A 10280-nucleotide genomic window follows, 5' to 3' on the forward strand; every position below is an offset into this window, starting at 1 on the left:
CTTCACAATGCAAGTTGCAATGTAATATATCAGAAAATTCTATCAGAAAATATATCAGAAAATTCAAAGCATGTTAGCATTCCTCACAGAATAACAGGTGTCATTTGCATACTTTGAAATACTTTCAAGATGCAAGGAAGTTTAAAGGACAGGCTTCTATGTCATATTTCTTCAGTTAAATAAATAACTGTTCTTGCACTTTACTGGGAGAAAAATGTTATGTTAAAAGGGTTCATGGCAAAACACAATCCTAAAATATGCACTTTTAAAATGTTCTAAATTCAGATACTAATTTGCACGACCAAGATTTGCATATATAGATTTAACTCACTGCATTCAGTCAGAATTTTTCTATAAGTAGGCCCCTTAATTTATCATATGTGCATTGAGAAGACACATATTTTTGTTACTCATATTAACTCTTAAACTTTGATTTTTTAATTGCAAACTGACTATATATCTTTAAACTTCTTGAACAGAATAAGTACCAAGGAATTTCACAGCTTTTCTTGAAAGTCTTAGCATAACAGGCTCTATTTCCAATTCATTTTTCACTAAATTGATCTCATACTTTACATAAAATTGTGGCATTAATTGTGTAAGAGTATTCTCAGTCTTGGCAGCTTCTTTATTATTATAAGAGCATACCTGACAGATCCAATATACAGCTGAGGCCCCTAGGTTTTGCTTTGCATTGATACTAGATACCTTTTTGAAAATTAAACTTTTCTATAAAATAAAAGGTAAAAAATTCTACTGTTGTCTGATAGAGCTGAATGTAGTTTTTTGAGGCATTCAGGAGTTATATGACCAGACTGCACTTGTAAGAAAAGGACACTGTCTTTACCACTTCAAACTCCATCTCAGTATTTTATGCAAATGAACTATTTTTCAGAAGTACTGATCATCCACACACACAACTAAAAGAGTAAGATGCACATTTTGTGAATTTGAAAACTGTTCACAGAGTTTTCTTGATCATACAACAGTAAAATAATCAGGAATGGCTACAAAATACAATAAGCCTTCTTTGAGGACTGTAGTGAGCGAGCATGTTGCAGAGCAGTGTTTTTAATCTTATTTGGCTGTGAGGTGCCTTAGGACATTTCAAACATTTCTATAACTGCATTTATTGCCTATTTTGAGGGCTTACTTTTCAAAGCATCATGCTAGCAAATGTTTAAAATTCCTTTTTAAGAAATTTTTTGAGCTTAATAATGCATTGTTGAGAAATTCATTTAATGCACATAGGAAACAAAAGCAGAAAATGAAAACGTACCCTATATTACTTAAACTATATAACTTAAACTTTTCAAAACACAGCTAGGCAAAGCTATAGTAAAAGAAAATAGAAATGCACCTTCAGTATCCATAAAAATGAGACATCTGAATTTATATGAGTTTCCTGTCTGATTAAAATAACGCATACAAAATTAAAAACATAAATATTAATTTTATGTATCACATAAGATGAAGAAAATGAAAGAATAATGTTTACATTTATGGTTGACTCATTAGTGTTTTATTATGTGAAACACTAGGAGGCATCAGTTGGGTAAAAAAAGAGTTATTTTGAAATATTATATGAAATTATCATAGAATTTATCAGTTTTCTATTTTCATACTTCTAAATGTTAAGGCTGTACATTTAAACTAAATTATGCAAATAGGAAAAAACTATTCTCACTGATAAATGACATATTTAATAATACAGGGGCAGCATTTAATTTCTTGGCTATTTTCAAATCAGACACACATGCAACACAAATAATAGTTTTTAAACCCATTATATTTTAAAAAATAAGAGAATAAAATAAGATTCTTTAGTTGTTGTTCAATATTATAATTTTTGATAAATCTTTGAAGCCTTGACACATTTTAGGCACACTCCTCTGCTCGTAAGCTCTTAATATGGTTAAATGCAGTGAATTTGGTATAGTTCTAGGCACTTTTTAGAGCCTAGTCACTTTTAGTAACTTTAAATTGTGATTACAGGAAAATATCTAGACAAATATCTTTTTTAAAAAATCCAAGAACAATAATCTACCACATTTTAATTGTATTTCTCCAAAGTGGTGTATTAAGAAGTTTTTATAAAATTTGTGTAACAATGCTACAAGTGGCTGTACTTTCACTATAAAGTCATACAAATCCAGTAATGTCAAAATTGAGTTTTCCTTGATTTGAATTACATTTAACAATGACTAAGCAACAGAGTTCTAGTTGTCTCATACAATAATCACTTAAAAGTGAAGTGTGTCTTGCTATGCCACAGCAATCAGCTTTTATTGCTGTCCAATCAAAATGACATGTGAACCGCCTAATCCTTCTTTTGTAAGGCACATAAGACTTTGTTGTCACAGTTGGTTTTGTGAATCGCCCCTATAAGCTGGTCTGATTTCCTAAAGATGACAGATCTCAGTGAATAGACAACCTCTCCTGCACTGCAGTCAATGAGACGGTGGCATTAAAGTGGAGGGCTGAAGACACTAGCTTTTAATCACCTGTCCATATGTATCATTGATCATCAGTTCTAAGAAAATGACCTTAAAGCTGGTCAGAGGACTCAAGTAATTACTTCTAAAAATAGTTTAAAAATTCAGTTTTTCAATTTTTCACTTGCACCATCAGTGTTTGCTGACCAAAGTTCTTCTGAATCCATCTTGCTTCTGAAGCAGGATCCAAAATTCTATTTTCATCCTTTTCAAATATCAGAATTCTAACTCTGTTTGTTAAGCTTAAAATTTTCTAGCTTTCAGAATTAAATGTATTATTTTAAAAATATTTTGTACCTAAATCATTACAGAGCATAAATGAGGATAAAGCAAAATCTTCTGCTGATATCAAATAGCAAAATTAAAAAACATAAAATGTATAAAAAATGTAAGTGTTTTGGCTATGATTTAGGATGCTGAAGCAAGGACTATAAATTCTTGGAAATTATATAACTGCTTATGTAGATTCATCTCCATCATCAGTGTTTTCAAAAAAATGCCAATACACCTTACTTGATATTTGGAAAAATTATCACACAATTTTGAATAATTATATCAAACAGATAAAAATGGACCTTGATATATCAAACACCAAGCATTTTTTCTTTCAAGAGCATAGTAACAATTAATGACTTCTTCTTTAATGAAATGTAGAAATAACTTCAGCTGTCTCTGAAAATGAACTAGACTATCCTGATGAACAATAAATTAATCGGTTCTAGAGAAAAGTACAATTAAAAGAAATTAAGTTGGCAAAATATTCTATTCACAACTCCTGCTCAGTTCCTAAGTTTCTATATAATTACTTTTATCTACTGAATAATGAGTTACCAAAATATTTCTTAAGCAAACTTTTGTGAAAAGCTTCAGGAAACTTCATTTCTCTTTGTCTGTAACATTATAGGCATTTTTTTAAAAAAGAACCATTTAAGAAAGGTACATCTGGTTTTAAATATACATTTTGCAGGTAGATGAAATGTCTAAAAAAAGGAAAAAAATCTGGATCCCATATTGGAAGAAAATTCACAGTAAGAAATTATTTGAATTAATTTTCTTATTATGGTCCAAAACTAGAAATTTGGGAACATAACTGTAAAAGACTTAATCTCCCACACTATTCATCATTTAGTACCAAGTTTAATAAGGCTCCTAAACTTACATTTCCTTTTTTCTTGGTCAAATAATCTTAAAAGGATGCAGACAGTATCTGATCCCTGCATTCTTTTATAGGACATTGAAAGTGACATTCTTTACATCTCTGTCCTATGAAAGCTTTAGGACAGGCAAGAGGTTTAGTCTCTTTGGATCCTGATCCTGTAAATTGTTATCCCTGTGACTTGCTCATTTTCTTACAAGTACTCTCAACATTGACAGTGGGACTAGTTGTGTAAGAACTCCTCGCATTAAAGAGTCTTTCCATGTTCAGGTCCCAGAGCTACCTTCTCATACTATGTAGAGCATATTAGCATAAATATATATGAACAGTGAATTTTTAAAATAAAAGTACATGTGCAACCAGGAACATAGACACCTCGGATTAGGGGCCATTGTCTTAAGTTGTTTTTCAAGCAATTTTTCTATTACTTCCAAAAGGACAGGCTTGTGGACAGATATTTCAGCATAGGCTCATTATGAATTATGTACTCATTAACACAGAAGGAATAATATAATGGATATTTTAGGAAAACTAATAAAGTAAGAAAGTTTTGTGTGTTTTCAACTTGAAGTAAGGTACTTGAAATCCTGTAATAAATACAGTTCACAAAATAACAAATGCCCAGAGAAACCATATGAATTATCATTTGCACTGAAGATTAGTATGTGTTGGAGTAGTGAATCACAGGTGGTGCTATTTCCTTGCCCTGCCAAAGCATCTAGGGATTAGTTATTATACTCCATATAAACATCTTTACTCTTCAAACCCAATAGCAGGAAAGTGACAATGAAAGAAATCTAGTCTTCTAAATGAGAAGTTGCTTCTAAAATAGTTTGTTTGTCATTCATCTTACAGTTATTTTAAAGTAAAGATATGAAACTAGGACGTATGCCATTAAGGTGATTGTCAGATATGTGCAAGGAAAATTTTGTGTCAAAGCTATTATTTTCTGATCATCAGCAAAGTACTGGTAAAGTGCCTTTCTCTGTTTAATTCTCTTAAACCTTTAGTCTTAAATTGTCTATTACAGTATTTATTTAAGTATGTAGCTATTTGGTAATAATAATCATTACACACAATAAAGAAAATAGAACTTTTCTATAAAAGACAATGCTTAGATACCCACAATGATTCATTAAATTTTGTTTTGCGCCATGCTGCATTGCTTTTTTTTAAAATTATTATTATTGTTAGTAGTAGTAGCATGGAAATAGGATTATTAACTTGTTTTTTATACTTGTTTTGTTTTTCAGGCTGACAAGAGGTCACACTAAGTTTTATGGGAAATAATAAGTATTCTAATTACATAATGCAACAATAATCTTACAAGTCGCTCATTCACGTTAAACTTTTTCTTAGCCTGTAAGTGACTGTACTGCAATTATGCCAGCTAGTTCTGTAATTCTGATTAGCTCCTTTGTGTAAAAAAATTTAAAGATTACTCAAAGTACTGTGTAAAGACCAAAGCATACTGTTCCAAAATTGGCTTGCAGACCATCACTTAAGTTCCCACATAAATGCAAGGGCTCTTTTCATCTCAAACATAAGTAATTAAGATGAAAGATGTACAAAGTTGAACGCTTGCAAGCATGCACTACTTAAACTCAAGACTGAAGAGCCTGTGATACAGCTAAGTTTAAGAGCATTTCACTGAAACTAGATTGTTTCCCTAGTCTGATAAATCACAGTGCAAGCACTACAAGGTCATAGCTTTTAAATCAACTAAGAGCCATCTAAATCAAATAAACTTCCAATACTTTATAATATCAAGCACATAAATTATGTAAACTAACTTCATCGAAGTTTAAACACTTATGACACTGATAGAGACAAGTTTGCCATAATTTACTAGAGATTTAACTCGTTTTTTAGCAAGCTACTTTTAAGCAACTGCGCAGTTACACACTAAAAGTCTGCAAGCAACCTCAATCTCAGTTTACATAAAATGACTGATACATTATTCAAACGCGATAGAAAATGTACCTCGGGCTTTTGTACCATGCCCACCACATTTTATTCTGACGTTGAATTTCACATGTACTTACATTGTAAACAGTTAGCTGTTTGGCTGATCAGACTAGTCCTTCAGATATTTTCCTTTCATAGGAAAAAGAAAAAATCCCTTTACTTCTTCCAGTCTTAAATATTCACCACCTGGTTCAACATGCAGCCGCCTTGAATCACACACACAACCTTCAAAGTCAATCCAATAAGCAGCCAGAAGATGCCTGGAGAGTGTGTGTGTGTGTGTGTGTGCGTGTGCGTGTGCGTGTGCGTATGTGTGTGTGCGTGGTGCGCGTGTGTGCGCGTGTGTGCTGCGTGGAGGAGGAGAAAGTGGCTGAGCTGCTGGTCGGATTAAAAGTAACCGGACTCGTCCTGAGATCGTCCAGGAAGGAAGTGGCAGCAGGCGAATGGGAAAAGGCGAATAGCTCACAGCCTCTGTAACATCGCGGAGGGGAAGGGGGAGGCGAGAAAGGGATTCAAACCATACTCCTGATGAGGTGTCCTTTTCTACTTCTCTCTCTTCCTCCTTTTTCTTCTTTTTATCGTGTCTCTATTTCTCTACCTCTCCCACAATCCCAAACGAATGACTCTCTCTTCCCGAGCTGAAGAAATAATCAGTTTCAGTCTCGCAAAAAAGGGGCGGGATCAGATCTCGAAAGCGTTTTAATAAAACAAACATAGAGCAGCAGCAGCAGCGGCAGCAGTTCCTTGCCCCTCTAGTCTAAACTAGATTGATAAATTGCTCCACTACACTACTTTAATTATGTATATGGTATGCAGAATAAATCACTGAACATCAGCACCTCAATCAAGCACTTTTAAAATGATAATTGCATCTTGGGTGAATCAATCTTTCCATTCCTGACATTTTGCTAATTTTAGTTTTACGGTGGGGGCAATGGCATATGCCACACGCAAACCTAATGACATCCTTTATCACACAAAGCGAAGACAAGGCGGCGAGCCGCTGAGTGTTTTCCCCCTCTTGGCGGGGTACCACAGCGTGCAGGAGGGCTGCGAACCTGGGAGGCGGGCATTGCCCGCGGCAGCGCATCTGGGGCCAGTCAGCGCGGCCGGTCAGGTCCCGGCTGTGGGGAAGTAACCAAGCTCACCGCACCCGGGGACCTGAGGAGCCCAGGGTTCGGAACGCCCCTGCGTGTCGCATCCCCAGCACCCCCGAGGCGGTACCTTCAGAGTGGCTTCACCTAGGTCTGGAAGGGGCGGGCGCCGAGAGGGGGCAGCCGGCCCACGGCGTCCAGTGCGACCCAGAGGGCGCCTACCCCTGCGCCGCCTCCGGAGCGCAGTAGGGCTGCGGTCCTCCGGCACTTGCCCCCGCCCCCGAGACCTCCTGCCCATCCCTTTGGCAGGGTTCCCCTTGCCAAGACCGGCGCCTGCTGAGCAGCCCAACTTTCCCAACTCATCTGGCTCCGCGTCCCGCGACAATGGGGAACTGCTCCTGCGCAGCGCCGGCTCAGCGGTGCTTTCCCCGCGATCAGCAGCGGCCAGATCCGGGCCCGCTCGCCTCCTCGAGCATGTCCCGGCCACGGGAAGCTGCCGGAGACGGTCTCGTGTCAGTCTCACCCGCAGATATGCAGCATTGAGAGCACGCTGTGTGTGGACAGGGCTTTATTTATTTATTTTTTTTAATAGGTTCAGTCGCTTCTAAAACTGGACTGAAAGGACTGCACTGTTAGTTTGAATCCAGATTAAGCACATGCAGTGATTTGAGTAAAACTGGATCTTGCACATACTTTTAAAATTTTTGTGCCAATAGCCAACTTTTATGATCCTTTGGGAGGAGCAGGGGAGTTTGTAAAGAGTATTATTTGTATGATAGATTAAGGCACTGGAACAGCACATGTGAAAAAACCAAATGACTTATTCAAACACAGAGATAAATATCTATTTGGGTTATTTTAATACAAGTCCTTGGTCTCACAGTCTTTTCCCCTAGAAATATCTCATTGGGCCACTGACCTACTTCCAAAGTATTCGACAGTGAATAAATACCTTTTCAGTTCAACTGTACCCTTTAAAACATGGATGCTCAAAGAGCAGTCAGAGCAAAACAAAGCTCAGGTAGTTCTAACAGGCACCCTGCAATTGCTCACAATGCAAACCCTTAGAGAATACTGAAGGTCTCATCAGTGTCATGGTCTGTCTGGGTGAGAGTGCACCACTCTCCGTGCAGTGACATGCTACAAATGTACCCACACCAATAATGACAGTGATGCTGATGTGCTCAGAGCTACCAGGCAATCAGATACAAGTGAAGCACATTGTACACGGTGGTAACAGGCACATATGCACAGCAGTGTTAGCACAGCCTGAAAAACACTGGGAAATAAATACTTTCTCAGCTTCAGGTCTGCTGTGAAGCACAGCAGGAATGAAATACATTACAGTTTTTACATAACAAGAACAGTTACACAGGTTGTACCCTTGCTATGCCTCTTCCATAGACAATTTTGGTCTCCCAGTGTGGCACCCAACTATCCAGTAATATTTGTATATTCTTAGTGGCAAAAAATAGAAAATTATGTTAAGACTTGACACGTTTGTGCTCTAACTGAAAATGACTGTCATCTGCTTTATTTTATGCAGGATGTGTAAGTTTTCTGGTGTCTGGTAGTTGATAACACAGCCCTTCAACTGGCAAGACAGAACGTGAGCACTGTCATATTTTGAAAGTAGTTATTATAGTAAGAAAATATTTCAGAAAATAAAAGGATATAGCAGTTTAGAACTTCAACTACACCTCCATGTGGGCACTTGTGGTCTAATCTTTTTATAGTGCTGACCTTCACATACTGGAGCACCTTAAAGCCATGCCAAGTTTTAGTCACAAGCACAATTAATCAAATCTGTGTAAAGGACATCTTGATTTTTACAACAGGATTCAGATGCCAGATGGACAGACAGATATAAGGGGAGGGATCAGGATTTGTCACTTGTTTCAGATTTAGACAAGGCATGAACTTATGCAGCATAATTTGAAGTGTTTGGGTGTTTTTGTTTCCCTCTCTTTGGATTTAATTTAAAAACCTGAAATAATTTCAAACAGTAAAAAACCCTTTGTGCTGATGTCTGTACATGTACTGAATCTCCACAAATGCACCCTTTTCAAATTTCTGGCACAAGAAATTTCTGTGGACAGCTTTTCTGCTGTCCACTGTCCATATATAGATCTGCTGACAATTTTTTCCCCCAATCTACCACCTGAGGCATGCTGTGTCTTAAACCATGAGACATTGGTCATAATGTAATAAGTATAAAATCAGCTCTCCAAAGGTTTATTAAAAAGTGCATCCAAGTATCTCTTTACAAGTGTGATTACTTCAAGGTAACATTTCCTTTGAAGATGATTATCAAAGTATATTTTTGTTCTTTTGTGGATGCAGATCATATTTTTCTATTAGGAGAAATGAGATAGCCATCCTTTAATAGTATTTAAAGGGAAAAGCAGTGAAGTTACTATGAAATTACCCACCTCCTTTGTGTTTTAACTCCGGGCTAGCTTGGTTTCTATTTTCGGTTTAAATTTCTGCTAAAACCCATTCCACTCTACACCTTGCTTTCTTCCACCACCTCCTTATTTATAAGAGCAACACAGTATAACCCTTCTTCCCATGTCTGGCTGCTTTTAAACTTGGCCCACGCTGGGTGCAGCTCTTGAAGAGAGCTTTATGAAATTATTTTAAAGTGAGCTGGGGTGGTTGCCACAGCAACCCACCCTGAGAGAAATCGAGGCTATAGATTAATCCACCCCACAAGATTATTCAACTGTAGTGTATTTGTTCTTCATTCATTCAGAATATTCCCTCAAACCATATGCTTTTATAATGAACAAAAACATACAAACTCAGATAATTTCAAAGATAGCAGGGTTGTATTCCAGGAGCACAGATTAATTGCTTTGTAAACCTCTGCTATGAGATGACATGTACCTGATTCCTTGCAAAATTTTTTGATTGAAAATATCTGCAAGGTATGCATTTTATTTATTAACTTAAAATAAATGGCATGCCATTACAAAAATGGTGTTATCACCACACACATCATGCAACAATTACAGAAAGCCTTTGTCACAGCTGTACCTATATATATGTAACACAGTAGAGTTATGCTCTCCAGGTTTTGCTTTGAACAAAAATCTAAAAATAATAAATAGTTTTTGGTGGTATTAAATGTAAAAAATATTAAACACTCACCACATACACCCTCTTTATTGTCAAAATCATCCGCCTCCAATGCTTTACTTAATCTTTCCCATGGTAGTTACTTCACAGTTTACAATTCGTGTTCGGCACCTTGGATGTTTAAAAGCACAAAAGTAACATATTATTAAAATTCAAACCCTCAATATATTTTAGGAGATTAATGAAGTAATTTCTATAAAAAGAATATGAATCTTTACTGATGTGCACTTAGGCCTATCTTACTTGTAAGTAGCTTGACGTTTTCCAAAGCTGTTTTAAACTCCATCTAAATCCTACCTTAGGGATGATATACTATCAGTAAAATTACAAAACTATTGATTGTAGGCTGTACTTATCCTCCAGTTGGTATTGATACTTTCACACGCATTTTGGAAAACACAGCCATCTCATTGTTTAATAAATGCC

At 36.5% G+C, this 10280-nt stretch overlaps 1 protein-coding gene across 10 annotated transcripts in view; it reads right to left on the reverse strand.

The window, feature by feature from the left end:
- The window catches only part of MEF2C (myocyte enhancer factor 2C), a 120845-nt gene extending 114505 nt beyond the window's left edge, over nt 1-6340 (reverse strand). For 5 of the 10 annotated variants that reach the window (XM_077171937.1, XM_054651915.2, XM_077171934.1 and 2 more), the window contains exon 1: nt 5697-6315. The gene's annotated coding sequence lies outside the window, so the exon portion shown is untranslated. Of the gene's footprint in view, nt 1-5696 lie in introns of all 10 variants that reach the window. The other 5 variants (XM_077171942.1, XM_054651916.2, XM_077171938.1 and 2 more) reach the window with 5 other exon arrangements.
- Nucleotides 6341-10280: the final 3940 nt, after the last annotated feature.

Source organism: Agelaius phoeniceus, chromosome Z (genome assembly GCF_051311805.1).
Source record: "Agelaius phoeniceus isolate bAgePho1 chromosome Z, bAgePho1.hap1, whole genome shotgun sequence".
In the NCBI taxonomy this organism is placed as follows: Eukaryota; Metazoa; Chordata; class Aves; order Passeriformes; family Icteridae; genus Agelaius; species Agelaius phoeniceus.